This window comes from Pantherophis guttatus, chromosome 2 (assembly GCF_059756535.1).
Source record: "Pantherophis guttatus breed Tessera chromosome 2, ASM5975653v1, whole genome shotgun sequence".
Lineage (NCBI taxonomy): Eukaryota > Metazoa > Chordata > Lepidosauria > Squamata > Colubridae > Pantherophis > Pantherophis guttatus.
Window position 1 is genome coordinate 203,315,099 of NC_142064.1, and position 25,841 is coordinate 203,340,939.

Here is a 25,841-nt window from a genome sequence, read left to right on the forward strand (position 1 = left end):
CAGCCAGCTTCACCTGACCTACTCCCTGAGTCTCGCCATTCTCCTCACCCTCATCCCCAACCCAGTCAAGCAGCGGCTTCCCTGCTCAGCCCCAACAAGCTATGCATCCATGGGGTCCGTACCAGCATCCCGAGAGAAGCAGAGAAGATCATCTCTTGGAAGCAGACAAACAGAGGTAGCAAGCGTATGCCATGCTGTGGGAAAAATGAGAAGTCCTGCCGCTGCTTGAGTGGGGTGGGGGGGGTGAGGAGAATGGTGAGACTCAGGGAGTAGGTCAGGTGGAACTGGCTGCTCAGAAGCTGCCTTGCGCTGCCAGAAGTTTGGGTGTCTTGGCTTCAAATCGCTCCTTCCCTCCCTCCCTCCCTCACATACACACACACACACACACACACACACACACACACAGAGAGAGAGAGAGAGAGAGAGAGAGAGAGAGAGAGAGAGAGAGAGAGAGAGAGACAAACAGAGGTTGGTCTTGGTCGCTCGCTCTCCAAGCGCCCCATGCACTGCCCATTTGAGGAAAGGGCACGCACAGCTGGGCACGTTTGGCTGCAGAAGGAGGCACAGCACAATGGGGTTGTTTTGTTCACCAAGGTGGTAATTCGGGAGGGCAGGCAGATGTCTGCAGCTGACAACTATAATGAATAGGTCCACCTGCCCTCCCGAAGCATCACCGCGGCGAACAAAACAACCCCATTGCTATGAATGCATAGCTTGTCGGGGCTGAGCAGGGAAGCCGCTGCTTGAGTGGAGAGGGGGAAGTAAGCTGCTAGCTCCATCCCCGCAGCCCTGCCATGCTGGGCTGCCTTTCACGTGGACTTCTGCTTGCCTTCCTTCGGAAGCTGGCCACCGGGACACCAGGAAGGCAGTATGGAAGGCAAGCAAGTATGGCAGGACTGTGGGCCATGGACCACTTTGGAGATGTGGCCAGCCAGCCATTGCTCCTGGTTTGGCGAACTTGCCTCAATCTCCGCTACCTACTCGCTTGAGCCAGTCTGAACCTGGAGCATTTCACCCCTCTGTCAAGCTTCGTTGTTATCTCCAAATAAATGAATTTCCAAACGCCCAGTCTTTGAGGAAATTTTTCTCTTTATTTTGAATAACGAACTGACCCTGACTCAATGCATAGTTAGCACTGAACTTTGCCCCCCCCAAAACCTCTCTTTCCGGTTCCCAATTCTTTGCATCTCATTGGCCATCTTCCAAGCCACTCTACTCATCCCATCTCTGTCATTTCACAGGAATGCCCCCCTCCCATCCCATCTCCGTGGAGACGGTTCTTCAGGGGAAAAAGTAGGTGAAAGTTCAAGCCTCTCCTCTCTTCCTTATGACAGCTTGGAAGCTGACACCCTGATGCATCCCCATTTGGAGTTGGGGGAGTTTTGAGTCATCACCTTCCAGACAATCGTGAGGCTCCAATAGCGTTCTTTTCCAGGAAAAGGCTAAGGAAATCATTATTAGAGACTCTACACAAAGGCCACCCCAGAATTGTAAGGATGAAGGCGTTGGCCCGTAGTTATCTGTGGTGGCCAAATATAGATAGAGATATTGCGGAGCGGGTGGCGTGTCAAGCATGCCAGGAATCGAGACCAGCACCTCCTGCAGCACCACCACGGGACTGGGAAACACCTAAAGGCCCCAGGTCTAGAATACATCTTGATTTTGCAGGGCTGATAAAGGGGTTGTCCTTCTTAATTGTTGTGGATGCCTATTCCAAATGGCTGGAGGTGGCCATAATGAGGTCAATCACGACAGACGCAAACAAAATGTTTACGACACATGGGTTGCCGGATGTGTTGGTATCAGACAATTTACGGCAAAGTCATTCGAGGTATTCCTAGTAAACCAAGGAATACGTCATGCCCTGGTTACGCCATTTCATCCCGCAAGTAAGGGGCAGGCGGAGCAAATGGTGCGAATGACAAAAGAGGCCTTGACTCAAATGGGTCCAGGGGACTATCAGGAGAAACTTGATAAGTATTTGTTCAACCAACACGTCACTCCCTGTGTAGCCACCAGAAAGAGCCCAGCCGAATTACTTATGGGTCGCCGGCTGAGAACAAATTTAGATAGAATACACCTTGATTATTCGACAGAAACCCTCACAGACTGGGAAAGTACAGTCAGAACCTTTGAGCAAGGTGATCTAGTATATGCCCAGAATTATACTGGTCAACCCATATGGGTGCTGGCACAGATCACAGATGTTACGGGTCCCCGTTCGTACCGGGTGGAGCTCGAGGATGGGCGCCTGTGGCACTGACTTATCAATCAGCTTCGGAGCCAAGTGAGGGGGACAGCCATTAGAGAGTTGGAAGAAATAAACCGGGGTGCAATCCAGAAGAGCGAGAGGGACATCAAGGCAGTGAAAGGTTATCTGAAGGGCTGAGGCCAGTGCAGAATGAAACACCTGTTATTGAGGGTCCATTGCCACGGAGCTTGTCTCATTTTTCCCCATCTCCAACTGAGGGATATGTTCGGGGGAGCGGCATAGAGTATTTGTAAGCCATCTGATGTAGTTGAAGAATCATCAAGAATGCAGTCGATGTGTGAGGGCCTGACAGAAATACAGGAGACCCGCCAGTTGACGCGAAGCTGCCATAGACCAATGTATCTGGATGATTATGTTTGTGGTATACGAAGTTTCCCCAAGGAAGGGGGAAGGGGTGTTATCTCTGCGCAGGCATGAGCAGAGATTTTTCTTCTGCCATGCAGGTATGGGTGGCAGAAGAATTTTTTAATGTTTTAATAGTATTGGTTAAAGGCTGATAGTTTTCCTTTAAAAGGGGCTATCAACCGGAAATTGCATGTTGGCTTTACTGAGTCATTATCTACAATAAACATTGCTGTTGGAAGTTGGCTTCTCTTCTGTATTCCTACTCCCACACATTCCAATTCCATTGGGCAGTGGTGGGCAACTTTTGTGGCTCCATGATCCCTTTTTTATTCAGTCCTCTCAAGTCCCCAATAACAAAATTACCAAGAGGCATAGTTTCCCTATGAAAATACAAACATTGAATTGTATGCCCCAAACAGCTTAAATCTCCCAATGCCTTCCTAGCCCGGAGAAGCAGAAAATTTTGGTTCCTGACCTCTCCCACTCTGCATAATCAGCTGCAATAATACCCACATTGCTCCCAGTCAGGTGCATCATGGTTACCAAGATGCTCAACAAACTTATCATGGAGAGTACTAGTGGGCTTTCTGAGAAGAAAAAGAGATTCTTCGCCGATAATTATTTTACCATCACTCTATTCTTTCATCACTTTTAAACAACTTTGAGCTACTTGGGCAGAGAAAGAAATTTTTAGAAAGATTTACCTACTCATTTTAATGTCCGATAGTTAGAAGTAATCATTCTTGATAATTATCCATCATTTTGGTCCACGTGCTCCTTCAATCTTCCTATCTATATGGAATTTGAAAAAAAAATAATAATCTTCCCTATTTTCTATTACTATTTCCTCTACAGATTCTATGTAAAAAACGGATCTTTACATTAGAATCAGTTAATAAGAACCAAATTTTAAAGAAGCCTATTTGAAACCCCTTCTATAATTTCTATGAAATTAGACATCCTTGATTCTATGCAATGATCTGGCATTTCTGAAAATATTGACCACATTTAGTGAAAAACAAAAATGTCTGGAGCACATTTTTAAAAATCAACTTTTAAAGGAGTATAACTTTTTGTACTGATTTCTATGAAATGTGTCACAGTTTATTCATTCTTGCCACCCTAGTTTTCCTGCCAACCTTGTCTCGTTCAACTAAAACAAACTCAAGGTTTTTTTGATGGGAAATTTTGACATTATGGGAAGCTGTGATTTTGGTTTGTAATATTTAGAATCCTTTAAACCTATGGAACACAGGGCACACATGACAATCAGCTTCTTATGTGCTGTTCACTATGAACAACACAACGTGACAGCATTTAATGAAACATGATTTAAGCCCAGAACAGGAAGAACACTTTAGAAACAAACTCAATCTTGCTCTGTCTTAACTTTCTGGAGCATAAGTGCCTCATAACCTTCTGACCAAAAGGGGGCATTTCTGTGTAAGTAGAGAATGAATAGGCACTGACCCTTCAGCATTTCATTACTGAAAAATAAAAGGAAAAAGAAAGACAGGAGGTGTGTGGACAAGAGGATACAGTATGTGTGATTTCTAATTTATTCCTTTATACTGTGACCGATCTGCAATATTGATAAAGACTTAGATCCTTTAGAAACCATATGGTAAACATTTATGTTTGCCTTGTATGATGTATTGTATATAGGGAAACTATTTTTCCTTAAATGTAGTTAAACATCTGTTCGGGTTTTGAGAGTCTTTCATTCCCAGCATGGCAGCTGGGTTGTGCAAGTTCTTGAAGTCCAATGACTGGACGTCTGTATAGAAAAGGACCTTCAGATTAGAGCAGGGGTGTCCAACCTTGGCAACTTTAATATCTATGGACTTCAACTCCCAGAATTCCCCAATCAGCATGTTAAACTCCACAAGTCTTAAAGGTGCCAAGGTTGGACACCCCTGTATTTTTGCCATCTGGATTGCTCCTCACTTCCTCCTTGCAGAACTGCAAAGCGTATTTTGCAATGTTAAGTGGAGACTTGAGGTAGGATTAATTAGACCCCTGCAAATTCTTTAAGTGCAAAGATCTGCAGTCTGCTACTCTATGGCTGCCTTGCTGAAATTTCAACCTCACAAGCTTCCCCTCTTGGTGGCATGGAATTAAGGATAGATATGGGAGCCTCCCTGCACTTCCACTCATTCCCTTAGAATCCCCATATCTGTCCCTTCAGTGTTGCTCTCATTATCAGTCAAAAACCTTTAGCAGCTCCCTAGAAGGTATGGTAGCTCCCATGTAATCCACAACCCTTCCTAAAATGTCTCTTAGTTAAAGGGACAGAAGAATCAACCAATTTTGTTTAATTCTCTCCTAATTATAATTCCATGAGGTTCGAACAGGTGGACAGTTCATTGATAAGGGGCTCCCCCGTGATGCACCTGACAGAGCCCATGTGGCTAGAGATAGGCCAGCATCAAGAGACCATCATGATAGTGCTGAAAATGATGGAGAATGTAATTCTGGGGCTGACCTTTCTGAAAATACGCCCATGTGAGCCACTATGAAGATGAGACCAGGAAAGCCTGACTATCCTCAGCCAAGACACTGGCAAATATGTTTATTAAACAGATCAGCTACATGGAGTGCCACGCCAAGTGATTTCAGACAGAGGCATCCAATTCACCACTAAATTTTGGAGGGAATTCCTGAGGTCCGTCGGATAGTCTCAAGGACTTAGCTCAGCTTTTCATCCGAGTATGAACGGAGCCAGAGAACGTACAAATGAAATAATACATAAGATGTTAAGTGGATTACCAGCAAGAGAATTGGGTGGACCTGCTGTCTTTCGCGGAAGTGGCATACAAGAACGCAGTGCATAGCAGCACCGGACTGGCCCTCTTCAAAGTCACCAGTGGCATGGATTTCGTCCCCATGCCCGAACTGCCAAGAGAGCAGCCTTCTTCCATAACTCTAACTGAATGGATGGAGTCATTAAAGAAGGGCTGGGGAAACACCAAAAAGGCGCTAGCAGATGCCGCAGAGGCTTACAAAAAAAAGGCAAGAGGTGGCAGAGCCAAAGAGACAATGGGAGGAAATAGCAATGGACTTTATAGCTGAGCTGCCAAAGAGTGGGGGAACACAGTGATTTGGACTGTGATTGACCTATTCTCCAAGCAGGCACACTTCATATCCTACATCGGACTACCCTCAGCCCACCAGCTAGCCAAACTCTTCCAGAAGCACATCTACCGCCTGCATGGAGTACCGTGCAGAATCATCTCAGACAGAGGACTCCAATTCACGGCTAAGTTCTGGAGGGAATTCTTGTGGTCCATTGGGTGTTCTACCATGAGGGAATGTACTTTCTGCAGAAGTGCTTTTTCTGTCATGAGGAAAAACTTACTGATTTATGTGGTACCTGTAACCAACCAGAGGTGGGCTGCTACCATTTCGCACCGGTTCTCCCAAACTGGATGTTAATTTTCTGAGCAGTTTGGAAAACCAGATGTTGGAAGAAATCTTTTCCCACTTTACAGGGTTAAACCTGCAAGGGATGCAGGAAGGAAAGATTCTACTGTGCCTGTATTTCTAGTCTAATCCTTATCTTAATTGCCGCCCCTGCAAGTGTTTTCAGAAACTGTCCAGACTTTCTGTCTGTAGTTTAGCTTCTCCAGAGTTCCCCCCTCCCCAGAGTTTTTTTGTGATACTTTTATTCCTGGGGCTTGAACAACTATTTACAGAAGGGTTGGCATAGCCATAAAAGAAATGGCTGAGAGGCAGGATGCAAGCTTGGCATTCTGTCTGATTTTTTTACTGCCTTTCTGAGGGCATGTAATTTTTCCTTAAATCTGGATGATTACCTTAGGATATATTGTGAGGTGAGTGAGACCAGCTAGTATCTTTAAGTGGTGCAAATGGAATCTAATGTTTGACAGGTGGCTCTGATCTTTCTGGATGCACAAAAAGCGTTTGATCAAGTAAACTGGCAATTCATGAAGGAGCAAATTAAAAGTATGAATTTCGGTGAGAAATTTACAGAAATGATAACATTAATATACCAGAACCAAAAAGCATGTATTTTGGTAGACGGGGATCCAACAAAATTTTTTGGAATAAATAAAGGAGTAAGGCAGGGATGTCCGCTGTCACCCCTACTTTTTATTTTAACGCTGGAAAATCTGTTAATTAGAATCAGGGCAAACAAAGAAATACAAGGACTAAAGATTAAGAGAGAGGATTACAAGGTCCAAGCTTTTGCGGACGACCTTGTCTTCTTCATAGAAGATCCAATAGAAACAACCCCCAAACTAATAAAAGAAATTGAAAAATTTGGAAAAGTAGCAGGCCTAAAAATTAATAAAGAAAAGACAAATATGATAACAAAAAATATGACAACAAAACAAGTAGAGAAATTAGTAAAAGATTCAGGATTACAGGCAGTTAAAAAAGTGAAATACCTAGGGATAAATCTGATGGCTAGAACAGCAACAATAAAACAGGATAATTATGAACCTTTAGTACAGAAAATAAAAGAGGATTTAGATAAATGGGGGAAGGCTGTCTTTGTTGGGGAGGATAGCAGCGATAAAATCAAATATACTCCCAAGGCTCCTTTATTTATTCCAAACAATCCCAATAAAATTGGATAAGAAATTCTTTGATAATCTGGAGTTAAAATAACTACAAAATTTGTGTGGGAAGGGAAAAAAATCAAGAATAAAATTAAATATATTACAAGATGATAAAATTAGAGGCGGATTTGGTTTCCCTGCATGGCAAAAATACTATAAGGTGGCAAGCTTACTATGGATCAAAGAATGGATAACCCTGGATAACCAAAGACTGTTAAATCTCAAAGGACATGACCTAATGAAGGGATGGCATGCCTTTATTTGGAACTCCGGAAATAAAATATATAAACATTTCAACAATCACACCATTAGGAAATCCTTAATTAACACATGGCAACAAATTCAACACAAACACTACATGAAAATCCCCGGCTGGCTATCAACAATAGAAGCAATTACTCACCCCAATTTATTATCAAAACAAAAAATATTAAGATACAGAGAAATATTAGATATGCAGGGTAAATTAAAAACTAGGGAAGAACTAAAAGAACAAGGAATAGCAATAGACTGGTGGCCCTACTCACAATTAAAAACAAGATACAGGAAAGATCAGGAGGAAGGAGGAATAGACTTAAAACAAAATCGATTGGACAAATTACTAGAATCTAAAGAAGGGACATTAATTTTGAAAATTTATAAATACTTACATGAATATGATTTGGCAGAAGAATTGGTTAAAGGGCAGATGATAGCGTGGGCGAGGAACATTGGGCACAGCATACAGTTAGAAGAATGGGAAAGAGCGTGGGAAAACAACTACAGCATGACAAAATCGGTGGCCTACAAAGAAAATCACTATAAGATGTGGTATCGATGGCATCTGGCCCCCGCAAGATTAGCGAAAATGTACCCGAATGTAAATCTGACCTGTTGGAAATGCAAAAAAGCACAGGGAATTTTACCATGCTTGGTGGCTCTGCCCAGAAATTAAGAGATATTGGAACAAGATAAAAACATGGATAACAGAAATAACAGAATACGAAACTGAATTAGAACCCGAATTTTTTTTATTAGGCATGATTAAAAAGAATATTAGAAATGATATAAAATATTTAATACTTCACATAATCACGGTGGCTAGATTAGCGTTAGCACAACTTTGGAAAGTCGATCGATTGCCAACAGACCAGGAGCTAATACAAAAAATATACACATGTGCAGAAATGGACAAACTAACTTTAGAGCTACAGGACAAGGAGGACTCAAAATATTATACAACATGGAATAGATGGTACCAATGGATAAACCAGAGGAAGGGAAATGGGTAGAGATGAAATTTAGAAGAAATTAACACAATTAAAAACAGCACTGTCAGAGGGATAGAGAACGAAATATGTCACTGTATGTTTGTATATATGTATATATAATAACGGAAATTAGTTAGTAGGTGAAGTTGTGCACGGTACATGTAAATTTGTTTCTTGATTAAGAGAAACATGTATGTTTTAAATGTTTTTAACAATGAAAAAGTTTTGTTTAAAAAAAAAAGGAATCTAATGCTTGCTTCTCCTTGTCAGTTCACTGAGCACAGGAGTCTCTTGTCTATGGGGATTCTTCAGTCATCCAGATCATGGCTGTCCCAAAGGTGCTTTTTTTCAAGAGGCAACTGGACTTTCTTCATTTCCAGAAAGTCCAGTTGCCTCTTGAAAAAGCATCTTTGGGACAGCAGTCTCTTGCATTGTTTCGGAGTGAGCAAGGCACATAAGTGGATCCTCCTTCCAATTTGTTTTATTTTTCTCTCATGATATGGCATAGTAACATGGCCTCAATTGTAGACCCACCCCTCTACTAGAAGAAGGAAATATTTTGAGAAATATTAAAAAAGAAGAATATATTTCCCTGAATGAGAAATAGAGAACATGTTTTCTTAGGGAGAAAGCAGCCCCCACTGTAGTGTACTGAGCCTGCTCCAAGAGCTGGCCCACTAGAGGAGTTAAAAGTAACATTCTTGTTTATGATTGGTTGGCCGCCTTTTGACAGCCGGTATAAAAGGCTGTCAGGCAGAGTTGTTGTTGTTGTTAATGAGTCCAATACATGGAGTAGAAATAAATTACCCGTTGACCACTTTGTGCTTCAGTCTCATGAAACCCGACCAAACAGAAGTATTTTATACCCACCTTCCTTAATAGCCCACAGAAGATTTCAGCACTTAAAAGATAAAGAGATAGATAGCTACCATGTTTCCCTGAAAATAAGACCCTGTCTTATATTTTTTGAAGCCCAAAATAAGACCTTGGCTTTATTATCAGGGCGGGTCTTATTATTTTGAGGGTGCAGGAGGTGGTGAGCGTGGCCACCTCATGGCTGCTACTGTGTAGCGCATCAGCTGTTTGCTGGGGCAACCAAAGGTGGGAATCTCCCTGGTGTACTTGGCACTCACCCGCCTCCCATCCACCCATCCATCCCTCCCTCACCTGTAAACTCCTGCCTCACTCCCACCTCTCTGCCAGGCAACCCCCAGCAGCCTCAGATGCCAAAAGCCTGCACCCACCCGGCAACCCACATGGCCCAGTATGGTGGGACGAAATAAGGGTTAAAAAATTGTGGATAGCTTCTGCTACAATACAATTCAGAAGGCTGGCGCAAGGCACATGAGGTGCATCACTTGGCCTCCTGCTGCAGAAGTGGCCTCAATCCATGGCAAAAACTGCCATGCTTGCTGGAGGCGGCAGCCTGAGCAGACCCGCGAATCAGCTGCGAATGGATGCCTGGGCTGCTCAGCTGATCCAATTAAGGGGCCGAGAAGCCCTGAGGTGACCGGGGAAGGGAAAGGCTGTCTCCTGTACTGGCCATGCCCACCCCGTCACTAGGGCTTATTTTCAGGGGAGGGTTATATTTACACCCACCCCAAAAATCAAGCTTGGCCTTATTTTCAGGACAAGTCCTATTTTTGGGGAAACACGGTATATTCATAGGCAATTCCCTGCAGCAAGGTCTGAACAAAGACAGAATGGGATAAGCCCTCACACTAGATGTTAATTTGTTAATTTTGTCTCTTTAGCTTGGCATTTTGTAGCCCAGATATGCCCACCCACTTTCTGGAGAGCTGAAATGACCTCTCTGCTAAAGGGTTTCACTTTATGAGCAAGAGTAACTTGACTGCTGATAGTTATCTTTGTATTTTAACTATCTTAATTCCTCAATGTGCTCTGGCAACCTGCCTGATTTGTAACTCTGAGTTGCAGGTATTGCTGAGGAAAAAGAAGACATTCAGACAGAATGGTTTAGGTTTCCATGACAGCTGTGACTCATTGATCTTCAGTGTGTATTCCCCCATTTCTAATCTAATGACTGCTATTTAGGAAGCTTTTTGCAAGCGAAGAAGCTTTTTGTATTTTTGTACAGGTAATCCTTGACTTAAAACCGGTCTTTTAGTGACCATTCAAAGATACAATGGCACTGAAAAAAAGTGACTTATGACCATTTCCCACACTTACGACCATTCCAACATCCCCATGGTCATGAGAGGGCAGGCGAGGTGAAGCACCCCTTGACATAAGTGACATCAAGTTGCCCATGCTCACAGCCAGTCATTAGGGCAGAGAATGGGTTGTTAAAAAATTTGCAGCCCACCACTGTAATCAATCTTTAATTATTGCCTCTTGCCAATAATCCAAAATTATTATCAATGCATAGCAATATGTACCCAATTGCATATCTACCGGTAAGGAGTTATTGTGCCTTTCAAAATGCAATAAAACTATAAATGCCAATGTGAGCCAGTTTGGTGTAGAGTGGAGTGGAGTGGAGTGGAGTGGAGTGGAGTGGAGTGGAGTGGAGAGGAGGGAAGAGAAGAGAAGAGAAGAGAAGAGAAGAGAAGAGAAGAGAAGAGAAGAGAAGAGAAGAGAAGAGAAGAGAATTCTTTATTGGCCAGGTGTGATTGGACACAAAGGAATTTGTCTTATGTGTATATGCTCTCGGTGTACATAAGGAGAATAAAATACATTCATCAAGAATAAAAAGATACAACACTTAATGATAGTCAAGGTTACTAATAAGCTATCAAATCATACTAGAAAACAAAAACAATATAATTGAAAGATACAAGCAACATGGTTATGGTAATAAGTGGGAAGAGATAGATACTAGTAAGGAAGAGAAGAACAATAGTAAAAATAGTAATACAACACTGTCAAATAAATTATTTGTGGGAATTAGTTGTTAAGCAGAGTGATAGAATTCCTTGTTTCCAAGAAACTGTCCTTGTGTGTTGTTGTTTTGGTGTGCAGTGCCCTATAACATCTTTTTGAGGGTAGAAGTTGAAACAATTTATGTCCAAGACGTGAGGGGTCTGCAGATATTTTCATAGCCCTCTTTTTGACTTGTGCAATGTATCCTCAATGGAAGGCAGGTTGGTAGTAATTGTTTTTTCTGCAGTTCTAATTATCCATTAAAGACTGTGTTTGTCTTGTTTGGTTGCAGAGCCAAACCAGACAGTTATGAGGTGCTGATGACAGATTCAATAATTCCTCTGTAGAACTGAATCAGAAGTTCTTTGGGAAGTTTGAGCTTTCTGAGTTAGCACAGAAAGAACATTCTTTGTTGAGCTTTTTTAATGATGTTTTTCAGGCTATGTGTCCATTTTAAATCTTGAGATATGATAGAACCTAGAAACTTGAAGGACTCTACTGTTGATACTCTGCTGTCTAGTATTGTAAGAGGTGGTAGTATAGGAGGTTTTCTTTTAAAATCCACCACTATTTCTATGGTTTTGAATGTGTTTAGTCCAAGATTGTTCTGGTTGCACCACAAGGCCAGTTATTCAACCTCCTGTCTGTATGCAGATTCATCATTGTCTTGAATGAGACTACTGTTGTATCATCTGCAAACTTCAGTATTTTAACAGAGGGATCTTTTGAGATGCAGTCATTGGTATATAGAGAGAAGAGAAGTGGAGAGCTCACACAGCCCGGGGGGCTGCTGTGCTAATTGTGCAGGTATTTGATGTGATTTTGCCTAGCTTCACCTGCTGCTTCCTGTCTGTTAGAAAGCTTATGATCCATTTACAAGTGTAGTCAGGTACAGCTAGCTGATTTAGTTTAGTTAGAAGAATATCTGGAATGCTGGTATTGAATGCTAAGCTGAAGTCTACAAAGAGGACCCTCACATAGGTCTTTGGAGATTCAAGATGTTGTAGGATGGAGTGCAGAGCCATATTAACAGCATCATCTATTGATCTATTTCAGTGGTGGGTTGCTACCGATTTTCCCCGGTTCTTGCGAACCAGTAGTGAAAATTTTGAGTAGTTCGGAGAACCGGTAAATACCACCTCTGCCTTGTCCTGCCCCCAATTTATTCTCTGCCTCCTGAGTCCCAGCTGATCGGCTAGAAGGAAAAAATCAGGGCTCACTTGACAAAAAAGAGAAAAAAAACCCAAGATACCGTAGCTTTAAATTGAGAAGCCAAGAAGCCTCCCAACTGATCGGCTAGAACTGATCCGCTCCTTGTAAACCGCTCAGTGGTGGTAGATTGGCAATTGAGGCCAAGCTGCTGAAAGCTGTTTCCGATGCTCTCGGTCGTGGCAGAGCGGCAAAAAACTGTTTAAACTCTTGCCGCAGTGCTGCAAAGGGCTGCCCTACAGCTGATCAGCGGTAAAAGACAGTGTGGTGGTAGACCAGTGCGCTCCAAAAACAAATGGGTAGACCGGTACGGCTCTGCAAGCAGTTAAAAGCCTGGTAGACCAGTACCTCTGCTAAATCCTAAAGAATTGTCACATGACCATCAAACCATGCCCACAAAATAAGCCATGCCCACAGAACCGGTAGTAAAAAAATTTAGAACCCACCCCTGATCTATTTGCTTGATAGGCAAATTGCAAGGGGTCTAACAGCTGGTCTGTGATTGTTCTCAGGTGGTCAAGCACTAGTCTTTCAAAGGTCTTCATAACTAGAGATGTTAGAGCAATTGGTCTGAAGTCATTCAGTTCCTTGATGGAGGGTTTTTTCGGCACTGGGATGATAGTAGAGCATTTGAAGCAGGAAGGAACATAGCATATTTCTAGTGATTTATAAAAGATGCGGGTGGAGATAAAGCACAGGCTAAAAAGCAGGAGACCATGAGTTCTAGGTCCACCTTCGCATGAAGTAAGCTAATTGTTCTTGGACAGTCATTGATAGGAAGGAAGAAATGGCAAATTAGTTCCAAAAAAATATGTGCCAAGAAAACTGCACAAACAAGTTGAGGCAGTTGTAATGAGTCAACTTTGACTCAAAGGAACTAAAACAAAAAAAGTATGCTCATATATTGGTTTAAAAAGAAGATTCATGTAAAAATAATGCTTTGGGTTTTTTATTGATAAATCAGATTAAGACATTTAAAAGAGCAACAGAGCAGAAGAAGAGGGAAGAACAAATGTTTTCATGGGTTTGTTAATGAACAAAGTGTCAAGATTGTGGGATATTCTCTGGCAAATGCTCTTTAATCTTCTGCATCTTCAAATTCCACACATATTCCAAGATATCTCAGCTGAAGTCTTCTACTGCTTTTACTGATGGGGAAAACAGAACCAAAAATTAAAAATAAGAACCACAGGAAGTTCATCCACCATCAGGGCCCAGCCAAGCAAAAAGACTAAAATACTTAGCAATATTATTTCTGATCTCCTGAAACTGGCAGGTAGTTCACCCTCCTTAAAGTTACTAACATTGACACCATTACATAATCTATCTGGGACACTTTTTTCTGAGGGAATTTTGTAGCCTACTTTAAAGAAGGATCAGTTTTCACATTTATTTTATTAAAACCTAGAAATCCAGGGTTGCCAATACAAAGACTATCTTTTCCAACTGTACGGAGTGAACCATATACTTACACATATGCATTGCAGAAGAGACATTTGTTGATATAGGTTTCGCCGTCAGAGCCACAGTGGGCTTGAAACACCAGGATGCAGATGTCGGTTGGGTAGTCCTTACAATACTCCTATGGGAAGAAGCAAATGGTTCATTTCATAGGACTACCCTGTTAAGACCAATGATAAGTTGAATAACCTGAGTGAAACTGATTATCTCTTATATTGTTAAGTTGTAATTCAGCAGAGTTGACTTCTGCCATCATGTATCAGCAATGCTGGAAAATGGATCTGGGGTTTTTAGGAATTATAATTTACAGTGTTTATATTGCTATGCAGATAAATTCTGCATGGTTTGCAATGTTCCTCTCAACATTAAATACATATATACATAATATACACTGAAAGACAAAGCTCCACAATGGTAATATAAAACAGTAACATAAAATTGTTTCGTTTATTATGGTTTTGGTTTTAATTGTATGCTGTGCCCTTAAAGAGCTTAGGAGGGTAAGCAGGTTGGGAGAGGGAGTGGATAAAAGCAGAAGACCTGGCCTGAAATATGTTATTGTATCTGAGGATACAATATGTTGTCCATAAAGGTTGTGGTGGTAAAGAGAGAGAGGCATGAACAGGGGTGGGCTCTACTTACCTTTACTACCAGTTTGCAGTGGGGCCACACGGGCGTGCTTTGCTCATTCGTGCGTGCTCCTCTGCGCATGCGCAGAAGTGTTTTTATGACATCAAGGTTTTACTACCGGTTCTATAGGACCGGTGCGAACTGGGGGCAACCCACCACTGAGCATGAGGTTATTATGCATCCACATTTCTGGGTCCTACACAGGAACTTCATTTAATATCTAAAATCTGATACTCACCCTTAAATCTTGGGCAGCAGTGCCTGTATAAAAAATATGAATGAAAATATTTTAAAGAACTCCATGTTATTTCATATTTTTTATTTTCAATTATTATTAATAATAATAATAATAATAATAATAATAAATGGATTCTGCCACTGAACAGGCAGTTAGGCCACTTTCCTACACCCCCCCCTATTCCTGATTCTGCCATTCAACAGGCAATTAGGCCTCTTTCCTACCCCCCCCAATTCCTGATTTTGCTGCTGAACAGGCAGTTAGGCCTCTTTCCTAACCCCCCCCCCCATTCCTGATTCTGCCATTCAACAGGCAACCCCAAGGGTGTCATCTTGACGTGGCGGGGGGCTTAACTGCTCCAGGTCAGGTGTTGGGGAACCTGGGCATCTGTCGACAAGTGGGCTACAGGCCACAGGTCCCATAGCTTGAGCAACCAGGGCATGGGCCTGCAGAGCTACTGGAAGCTGAACAACCTCAGAAGCAGCAGAAATACACCATGTCAGAGAACCGCACAGTAAGGAAATGCTACTACAAAGCAGAACCAGAAAAGTGAGGCTATCAGAAAAGGATGTACAAATTATGGAAACAAGAATACCCAGACTCAAGGATAACTGAATTATGATTAGCCAATCAGCGATGATTCATCACTCGGAACAAAGTGCTCAGTGAAGTCAAACTTGAAGAAATTGTGAAACGGGAACACAGATTACTGAACAGCAGTCTGCTGAATTGGCAGCAGAAAATACTCCAATAACATCTGGAACAACTGAACAACTGAATTCGAAGAAAATGCAGATATTTTGCAAGATCAGGATCAGCAAGGGTCTGAAGTCATCATTGATGCACCAGGAGTACTCAATGCGAGGCAGCAAGAACTGAAAGCTAAAATCTTGGCACATGCTGCAACAAATGCGGAAAGAAGAAGGCTTCCAACATTAAAGACTGTGCCTAGAAAACATTTGGTGCCATTGATGATAGATGCGAACAATGCACTTGCAGTAGTCCAGATAACATCAATTGAACAAACAAATCAGCTTGCCTACAGTACAGCAGTCATAGTAACAGAAGAACTGGGGATTCAACAGCTGCAGCCCCCTAGAAAATTGACTGGAAAACTTCAGTGGAAAATCAGGTTGGAGCTGAAAATCAAGAGTCTGCGAGCAGATGCAAACAACTTGAAGAATTTGCAGGAGAAAAAGCTGAAGAACAGCAAGATCAGGAAACATCTGATAAAAAAATATGGACTCAGCACAAGAAAAATTGTTGAAGCATTGGAAATTGTGAAGCAGCAGATAACAGTGACAGCAAGAAAAATTGAAAGATACGAAGTCAGAGTCATCCAGTACAAACAAAATCAATTGTTCCAATCAGACCAAAGACGGTTTTATCAGAGCCTGAATCAGACGGGGGATATGAAAATTGAAAAACCTGAGGAAACAGCAACTACTCAGTTTTGGAAAGACCTGTGGGAAACTGAGAAATGTTACAACAAAAATGCTGGGTGGATCAGAGATTTTGAGATGAAATTCTCCAAGAACAAAATGGACCAACTGAGAATAACTACTGAAATGCTAAGCAACAGAGTGAAAAAAGTCAAGAACTGGACATCGCCTGGCAATGATCAACTGCATGGCTTTTGGCTCAAATACCTGACCAGCCTGCATGGAAAAATGGCCGAACAATTCAATGAGATACTGCAGACAGGAAACATTAGAGAATGGTTAACAGCTGGAAAAACCTATTTGATACAGAAGGATCCAACAAAGGGGCAACACCTGCAAACTACAGGACAATAACGTGTCTGCCAACCATGTTCAAGCTGCTGACCAGCATTATAGCTGACAGGATCCAGGACTACCTAGAAGCAAGTAACTTCTTGCCAGTAGAGCAGAAAGGAAACAAACGAGGAAGCAGAGGCACAAAGGATCAGCTCCTGATTGACAAACTGATTCTAGAGAACTGCAAAAGACGAAAAACAAATCTGCATACAACTTGGATTGATTACAAGAAAGCATTTGATTCACTACTGCACAACTGGATCATCAAGTGCCTGGATGTCATCGGAATATGCAAATGCATTGGTGTTGTGGCTCCATTACCTGAGCCGGTGTCATCGGAAGGAGAGGATTCCGAGAGTGAAGGAGAGGAGTTGGAAAGGCCTCCCTCTCCAGGACCCTCCTCTCTGGAAATGCCTTCGGTGTCCGCTGAAGGACAAGAGATAGGGCCGGGGCCAAGCACGTCCACGCAGCCACAGATGGACAGTGATGAGGGTAATGAGTCTTGGCTGGATCCACGCCAGAGTCGCAGAGATAAGCGCGTGCAACAGAAGAAAAGGCGTGTCCGAGATTAGGCTGAGTCACTGGACCACACCCACAGGATATAAAAGGGAGCGTGGTCGCCAGTCAAATCTTGTGACGAACAAAGCTGAAAGCTTCCACGCCATTCTGCATTGCCGGACTTTTGCTATAGACTTTGCTGGATTATCTCTGGACTTGATTAACTCTGTAATTATTGAGCTGTTTCTTTTGATGTATCAGAAGTGGGGAGAAGTTATCTCTCCTCTTCGTAAATAATGAACTCTTGGCAGGCAGCCACTAGGTTGTTGCCAAGTTCCATTATCATAAGGAAAAGGATTTTGCCGGCTGGTTTGGTCTTTAACTCTTGAACGTCTGTTGGTGTGTGTGCGTGTAGTTGGGGACAGAACAATTGGTACTTTCATTGCAAATGCGATGAAGTCCTGGAAAACAGAACTGTTTATTGGAAGTGAAAGCTATGGACTGGTCAACATCAAAAGAGGGATTTTCCAAGGTGATTCTTTGTCACCTCTGTTGTTCATCATCGTTATGATCCCCCTGTCAACAATTTTACAGAAAACTAACCTGGGTTATCAAACTGCTAAAAACTCACAGAAAATCTCTCACCTGCTGTACATGGATGACCTGAAGCTATATGGAAAATCGGAAATTGAGATCCAGTCACTGACCAATACAGTTCAAAATTTCAGCACTGACATCAGCATGGAGTTCGGCCTGAACAAATGCGCCACAGTGGCACTGAAGAAAGGGAAGATCGTAGACAGTGATGGAATTGAAATGCCCAAAGGACAAACCATCAAGTGCCAGCAACCCGAAGCCTACAAATACCTGGGCATACTGCAGCTGGACAACATCAAGCATGGGCAAGGGCAAGGGCAAGTGAAAAATGTGGTCAGCAAAGAATACACACAAAGGGTCAGGAAACTTCTAAAAAGCAAACTGAATGGCAGTAACACCATCAAAGCTATAAATACATGGGCCATACCCATCATCAGATATACTGCTAGGATCGTGAACTGGACACAGGCAGAACTGGACAGCCTGGATAGGGAAACCAGAAAACTGATGACCATACACTATGCATTGCACCCGCATAGTGATGTTGACAGGCTATATTTGCCCAGAAAAGCAGGAGGCAGAGGACTTTTGCAAGTGAAGCAAACAGTCGAAGAAGAGAAGCATGCTCTGACAGATTATGTGAAAGGCAGTGTTGAACCAGCTTTGATGGAGGTCAACAAAAGGAAGCTGCTCAAAGTGCAGCAAATCAAGAATCAATATAGGAAAACAGCGATGCAAACTCGGGCTGACAGCTGGTGTAATAAAACACTGCATGGACAGTTCCTTGAAAAGATCCAAGGAAAAGTAGATATGGAAAAGACTTGGTTATGGCTGACCAATGGAACATTGAAGAAAGAGACAGAAGGCCTGATTCTTGCAGCCCAAGCACAAGCCATCAGAACAAATGTAATCAAATCAGAATAGAAAAATCTGCTGATGACCCCCAAATGCAGACTCTGCAAAGAAGCGGATGAAACCATTGACCACATACTGAACTGTTGCAAGACAATAGCTCAGGCTGACTACAAACAACGTCACAACACAGTCGCTCAGATGATCCACTGGAACTTGTGTCACAACTACCATCTGCCTGTAGTAAAGAACTGGTGGGATCATAAGCCTGAAAAAGTGGTCAAAAATGAGCATGCAAAATTGCTGTGGGACTTCCGAATACAGACTGACAAAGTTTTAGAACACAATACCCCGGATATCACAATTGTGGAGAAGAAAAAAGTGTGGCTCATCGACATTGCCATACCTGGTGACTGCCGAATCGACAAGAAACAGCTTGAAAAAGTCACCAGATATCAGGACTTGAGAATAGAACTGCAGAGACTCTGGCATAAACCAGTGCAGGTGGTCCCAGTGGTACTTGGCACACTGGGTGCTGTGCCTAAAGACCTAGGCAAACACTTAAAAACAATTGGCGCTAACAAGATCATCATTGGTCAGCTGAAGAAGGCCACTTTACTGGGATCTGCTCACATAATCTGTCGATTGGTCCACAACACACCTGACATAACAATAGTTGAAAAGAAAAAAGTATGGTTCATTGACATTGCAATACCTGGTGATGCACGGATTGAAGATAAGCAGCAAGAAAAAATCACAAAGTACCGGGACTTACAAATTGAAGTTGAGCGACTGTGGAAAAAGAAATCGTGTGTTGTCCCGATTGTAATTGGAGCCCTTGGAGCAATACCCAAAGGGCTACCCCGCTATTTAGAAATTCTAAATTTGCCGGACTTGAACATTTTGACTCTACAAAAAACCACCTTACTCGGAACAGCTTACATCCTCCGACGATACCTTAACAGTTCCTAGGTCCTTGGTTAGGACTCGAGCTGCTGAGCTATTAACCAGCCTCAAAGGCTGTGAATCTCACTAAAGATTAACCAATAAATAATAATAATAATAATAATAATAATGAAATGATTCCCTTTCACCCCTACTTTTTATACTCTCAATGCTACGACTGACAATCATTTTGAAGAAGATGAACTGTGGATACGAACTTGCAAAGAAAGGACTGAAAATCTCGCACTTGATGTACATGGATGATTTGAACCTGTTTGGTAAAACAAAAGCTGAACTGAATTTATTAATTGAAAACACAAAAGAATTCAGCCAAGACATCGGTATGCTGTTTGGAATTGACAAATGTGCAACAATAGCAACCAAAGCAGGTAAGATCATAGAAGAGGATGTAATAGAACTAGAGAATGAAGAAATGATAAAGGCAGTAAAATCAGAAGGCTACAAGTACTTGGGGATTTTAGAAGCCTCTGACTTAATGCATAATAAAGTCAAGGAATCAACTTCGGCCAAGTACAGTCGGCGAATTCGTAAGATATTAATGTCCAAATTGAGTGGAGGAAGCATCATAAAAGCCATAAATACCTGGGCTATACCTGTGATTAGATACGCTGCAGGAATAATTGACTGGACCCAGATGGAGTTAGACAATTTGGACAGAAAAACAAGGAAGCTTATGACAATGAATCATGCCTTGCACCCTAAAAGTGATGTTGACTGATTATATTTACCAAGAGCAGAGGGTGGTCGAGGACTCCTACAAGTAAAGCAGACTGTGGAAGAAGAAAAACGCAGCTTGAATGATTACATCCAGAAAAGTGAAGAACCAATGATTAAGGAAGTAAATAAAGGAGGCTTTTTAAAGACAACTAAAACAAAAGCAGAATATAAAAAAGAAGTAATTGAGCAGCGAGCTGAAAATTGGAAAAGCAAAGCTCTGCATGGCCAATACTTGAAAAGTATTGAAGGCAAAGCTGACCAGAAACTAACTTGGAACTGGATAAGATCAGGAGTACTGAAAAAAGAAACAGAAAGCTTTATTTTGGCAGCTCAAGAACAAGCCCTAGCCACAAACTGCATGAAGGCAAAAATTCAACATGTTACCACCAACAGCAAATGCCGCCTCTACAATGAGAAAGGAGAGACAGTCGACCACGTGATCAGTGGATGCAGCAAAATTTCACAAACTGACTACCTACAACACTATTACCGTGTTGCTAAGATCATTCACTGGAAATTGTGCCAGAAGTTTGGATTTGAGTATAGCAAAAACCACTGGGAACATCAGGTTGAGAAAGTTTTAGAGAATGAGAAATTCAAGATCTTGTGGGACTTTAGGATTCAGACTGACAGGCACTTGGTCCACAATGCACCTGACATAAAATAGTTGAAAAGAAAAAAGTATGGTTCATTGACATTGCAATACCTGGTGATGTACGGATTGAAGATAAGCAGCAAGAAAAAATCACAAAGTACCGGGACTTGCAAATTGAAGTTGAGCAACTGTGGGAAAAGAAATTGTGTGTTGTCCCGATTGTAAATGGAGCCCTTGGAGCAATACCCAAAGGGCTACCCCGCTATTTCTAACCAGGTTAGAGAATTACATGCATCTGAAACACAAGCATATTCAGCTTCGGTAGATGAACAAGAAACAAAATTCTGTTTACGCACTTGCTAATAAACAGGCCATCCATTTAAGAACATCATATAACCTGAAGTATTTTTATGTGATTTCTTATCACTTGCCCAATCAGAATCTGCATAACAACATAATTCTGCATAATCAGTATGTGTTGGTTCTAACAATAATTTCACGTTTTTAGTGTGCTTTAGGTATTTCAATAATTTCTTAACACGTGTACAATGAAACTGTTTTGCCTTACCTATGTGTTGAGACAAGAGATTAACACTAAGTGCAATGTCGGGTCTGGTCCAACTACTAATGTACAATAGTGACCCAATAATTGAATGATAAAGTGTTTGATCCTCAAACTCAGGACTTTCTTCTTGTGTCAAGTTGTGAAAATCTGTTTGCATGGGTGTCTTTGTTGTGTTAGCATCTTTCATGTTGCAATGATGCAAAACTTGTTCAATTTTATCTTCTTGTGAAAGACTAAACCCCTTCTGTGTTTTTTTCAATCTGAACACCTAAATAAGTGCTAATGTGACCTAATGATTTCAATGTGAAGTATCTCTGCAAAGCTTTGGCAAAAATTTCACTCATTTGCTTATTTGGACCAATATAAACAATATCATCAACATAAACAAGAACTATCTCATATGCATTGTTAGATCTTTTTGTGAACACGCACTCATCAGTTTCAGACTTAATAAAGCCCATTGAATTTAGTTTGTCAGTAAGACATAAATACCACATTAAACCAGATTGTTTCAGACCATAAAGACTTTTGTTTAGAAACCAGGTATCCCCTTCTCACTGTCGGAACCCTGGAGGATCTCTCACGTAGATCTCTTCATCTAGGTCTGCATGTAGATAAGCCATGTCAACATCAAACTGGAAAGCTTCTAAACCAAGGATAGTTGCGGTGGCTAAAGCAATTTTTACACTTTCAGTTCGGACTGTCGGTGAGTAGGTATTTGTGTAGTCCTCAGGATAACGTTGAGTGAAATCCTGAGCTACAAGTCTGGGCTTGTACAATGACTCACCATTTGGCTTCTTTTTGATTCTGTAGACCCATCGAGTGCCAATGACCTTTTTATATGCTGGAGGTTTTGCAGGTGTAAAGACTTTGAGTTTCTTTAGACTCTCCATTTCAACCTGCATTGCCTCATACCATTTCTCTTGCTCTGAATCAGGAAGATGTTTGATTTGCTTGAACGTATCAGATGGAAGTATAACATTGCAAATCAAAGGCAAGGGTGCTTTTGTCAGTTGCCAAGAATATCATTGTGGAGGGATTCCCTTTGTGGCCCTCTTGGAACGTCTCGGAACAATAGTCCATTCTTCTTCTGCTTTGTCCTCATCCTCACATTCGTCGCTAGTGTCAGCATCTGCGGCTTGTGAAGACGGAACATCAGGTTGAGAAGAACTAGTGGAATCTTGATCATCAATCTGTGCAGCATCAGCAGCATCATCTCTAGGAAAATAAACTCCAGGATCATTGGAATGAATCCTGGACCAGTCAACATCTTCCTCAAAATTAGCAGATTGGGAAATCACTATTACATGTTTAGAGTCAATGAATTTGCTCCATTTTGAGTTATCATCAATACCCATAAATCTCAGTCTCTTTGCTGCTGGACCTCCTTTTCTTCTTTGAGCTAAGGGAATGTTCACCATAGCATATGAACCAAAAATATGGAGGTTCTTGAGATCGGGCTTGTACCCATACAACATGAAGAAAGGAGTCTGATTTATTACACTGCTCCAAGTACGGTTGATAGCTTCACCCCAGTATGGCATACTAAGGTTGGCGTCTTCTAGGAGACAACGCATCATGGTTTGCAGGACCCCTTGTCGTCTCTCTATGACTCCGTTATGAGCCGGTGTGTAAGGAGCTGATGTCTGATGAAGAATTCCATTCTTACGCATTCAGTCCTGGAGACATGAATTCAGCACCACGATCACTCTGGATTCTGGCGATGCAAACTTGGTATTGGGTAGAAACAAGAGCAGCAAAATCTTTAAAGATCTGAAAGATCTAAGATATACATATCCATATCTAGAATAATTATCAACAATTGTTAAAAAATATTTTCTACCACCAAGTGTTGGCAGAAAAGGACCAACTATGTCAGTGTGAACCAAATCAAAAATGCATGTTGACAGGCATGTAGCGCATTTGGAATGGCTGCTGCTATGGATTTGGCCTTTTTGCATACAGCACAATCCAAAAACACCTTACACCCCTTTAGATCCAAACCTTTTGTGAACTCCGGCATCTTCCTAAGAACATGGAAACTGGCATGCCCCAATCTTCTATGCCATTTATGGATACACCTAGAATGCAAAGGTTTACAAGTTAGTGAATTCTCAACATTAACAGTTTTATGAGGAACCTCAGGCTTGCTCTGAGCAACCTTTTTCCTTATTTTCTTTTTGATGGCTTTAGGAGCCTTTGGAGCAGCAACAGGATCTCTCTCTGGAGCATCTCTCTCTGGGTCTGTGCTCTCCTCTTTTGGAGTTTGTATACTTGCCTGTGTTTGCGGTTTAGGCTTTGGCTTTAAGTAATAAACACCACCAATTAACATGGTTGCAGCAACAATATCTCCATCTTTAACTATGTAACTTGCTTTCTCGAGGTGGTGAACCTGGAACTTTAATGCTCTAGACAAGTGACTCTAACTAAGCAAATTACTAGTTGCTATTGGTATATAATAAACATCAGGAATGAATGCATCGAGCTCTTCAACATAAACAGTTCCTTTTCCTTTGACCTGACAAGGATGATTGGAAAAAGAATAAAGTTCATGTAGTTCAGGTTCAGGCTCGTACATCTCTGTGAAAAGTTCCTTTCTGTAAGTAACATGCAACGCTGCACCACTGTCCAAAGTCCACAGGAGTCGTCTGTCATACTCTGGATGAGGTTGTGGATCATTGGTTAAAGCCAATGTGGTGAGTGGAGCTTGCGAATCACATCAGGGACCACGACGACCTCTGCCTCTGCCTCTGGAGTCTGTTCCTCTGGGCTGGTACATGACGGGACCTGGAACTCATTGGGGACAATCCCGGGTGGCATGTCCCGTACGATTACAGATGTTGCATCTTGGCATCCTTGGAGCGTAGGTCCTTCCTTGGAAGGGACGCCTAGTTGGAGCTCTTGATGTGGGTGGTCCTCTCAAGTGTGGCGTGGCGAGCATAAGTGCTTCTTCTTCAATTAAAAGTCTGCATACATTGTCCACTGTGCATTGAGCAATAGGCACTAGATTAATCTTTGTAATGGCATCTTTCCATTCATAATTCAATGAGTTAATAATAATGCTGATCATTTGAATATCATCAATATTATAACCTCTTTCTCTCAATTCTCTTCTGATTCCTTTCAGTTTGGTCAAATGTCCTCCAATTTGTTCACCAGGTTTCAATCTCGAACCATGGAACTCAGACATGAGCAAACATGAAGATTCAATTGAAACAGGCCTGTAGCAATTTTCTAATTGGGCCCAAATTTGTTGGGCTGTTGCATCAGGCGGAAAAGTAACCTGCAATTCAGTATCCATGGACATCAATAATGTCAATAAACCCGAAGATATATTTTCTAAGAAAAACTCATTTATTTGTTATAAAGATAATAAAACATCTCACTAGTCTAATTAGTTACATCTTGGCAATGTTCCTGCTGGACCTCTCCTGGCAGGAGAACAAAGAAAGTTTTTAGAAGAAAGTGAAGGAATGTAGACATGCACAGTTAGCTTACTGATAAGAAGCTTGGCAAGCTCCGGTAAGTCTTAGAGTATGAGCTCATCTGCTAAATACAAAAACGCAGTGACAAATAATAATAATAATAATAATAATAATAATAATAATAATAATAATAATAATAATAATAATTTTATTTTTTATTTTATTATGCAATAGCCTTGCACCCTAAAAGTGATGTTGACCGATTATATTTACCAAGAGCGGAGGGTGGTCGAAGACTCCTACAAGTAAAGCAGATTGTGGAAGAAGAAAAACAGAGCTTGAATGATTACATCCAGAAAAGTGAAGAACCAATGATTAAGGAAGTAAATAAAGGAGGCCTTTTAAAGACAACTAAAACAAAAGCAGAATATAAGAAAGAAGTAATTGAGCAGCGAGCTGAAAATTGGAAAAGCAAAGCTCTGCATGGCCAATACTTGAAAAGTATTGAAGGCAAAGCTGACCAGAAACTAACTTGGAACTGGATAAGATCAGGAGTACTGAAAAAAGAAACAGAAAGCTTTATTTTGGCAGCTCAAGAACAAGCCCTAGCCACAAACTGCATGAAGGCAAAAATTCAACATGTTACCACCAACAGCAAATGCGGCCTCTGCAATGAGAAAGATGAGACAGTCGACCACCTGATCAGTGGATGCAGCAAAATTTCACAAACTGACTACCTACAACGCCATGACCGTGTTGCTAAGATCATTCACTGGAAATTGTGCCAGAAGTTTGGAAGTTTGGATGTTCCACTGGGAACATCAGGTTGAGAAAGTTTTAGAGAATGAGAAATTCAAGATCTTGTGGGACTTTAGGATTCAGACTGACAGGCACTTGGTCCACAACACACCTGACATAACAATAGTTGAAAAGAAAAAAGTATGATTCATTGACATTGCAATACCTGGTGATGC

General features: G+C 41.7%; 1 pseudogene; it reads left to right on the top strand.

The window, feature by feature from the left end:
• Positions 1 to 16,684: 16,684 nt before the first annotated feature.
• Positions 16,685 to 25,841, top strand: part of LOC148115484 (uncharacterized) — a 52,545-nt pseudogene continuing 43,388 nt past the window's right edge.